Source organism: Geospiza fortis, unplaced genomic scaffold (genome assembly GCF_000277835.1).
Source record: "Geospiza fortis unplaced genomic scaffold, GeoFor_1.0 scaffold450, whole genome shotgun sequence".
NCBI classification, from domain to species: domain Eukaryota; kingdom Metazoa; phylum Chordata; class Aves; order Passeriformes; family Thraupidae; genus Geospiza; species Geospiza fortis.
Genome location: NW_005054416.1, coordinates 301,407 through 302,688, shown reverse-complemented (window position 1 = coordinate 302,688; position 1,282 = coordinate 301,407).

Here is a 1,282-nt window from a genome sequence, read left to right as displayed (position 1 = left end):
CTCCGCCGGGGCCATCCGCGCGCCCTTGGGCCCTGCGCGGGCCCCGTGGGGCCGCGCGGCCGGGCCGGGGCCAGCGAGCGCTCTGCCCTTCCCTTCCCGGCCTCTTGCCGCGGTATCTCCGGCTGCCATTCCAGCCCGGCTCTGAGGGAGAAGGACGCTGTGATTAAAGCTGTGCTTGGGAGTGTTATCCTTACGAGATTTTTAGGTATGGAAACGTGTAAAAAATAGCCCAAGAGCTCCCAGTGTAAGGCAAGCAAAAGGTGTTACGGTTAATTCCGTACGTGATTTATCATAAAACCCTGTTGTGAAGTAGATGCGAATTATTTCCATTGATGGGACAGTAAGCCCAGCTCTGATGAACTTAAGGTATCTTCCTGAACATGAGAGATGTAAAAAAATACTACGTTTTGCTCCAGAATAGTAGTTCGAAATTCTTGCAGTCCAAAATTGGTACAGTTGTACAAAAAGCCAAAAAATACTTATTCCCTAACAGGCCTAATTGCCAACAATTTTTCTTCTTTAATTTACGATTTCCTAATTGTAAATGTTAAGCCAAATACAAGCTGCAGGCGTCAGTTTGTTTCGAGGTACAGCAGCAGCGAAATACCCAAGATAAAATCCTGTTTCTGATTTGCCAACTCTCCTTAATAGATTATTATAATCTTTGCAAAATACTACAGTCTGTTTCCCATTCTGAAGTGCTTTATGTTTACACCATCAGCGGTTTGCTATGAAAAGCAGAAATACACAAACCAGTGGCACACCATTTAAGATAAAGCTACGTACTGACTGAAAAGTAACTGATAATCAGCAGCAGACAAAGCTTTTCCACCTGGCTCATTCTGGCCAAATAGAAGATTCCACAGAAAAAATAATCAACCCTTCAAATTTACCAGGTATCCATTAGTAGACAAAATCACCTACGTGTTTATTTATTGGCAGGTAGTCAGTAATTATTCCACTGCAGACCTGACAAATCTTACAGTAAGTCCTAAGCTATAGGAGATTGGAATAGAGCTTTGTGGTACTATGCTGATACATATTAATAAGTCTTTGAAGACAGTGATTAAGGGAAAAATACTAACCCAGTATGTCAGCATTTTAAAAAACTACCTTATTATTTATATTTAACACAGTTGAAGAGAACTCTGGTTATGCCTAACATTTGTTTGGAGCAATATTTTGGAGAGGGAAATACAAACCTGAGAGCTGTGCAAGTCGAGCAGGACTCTACTGTAAGGATACAGCTACATTCAAAACACCACACTGAAATAAGTGAAGA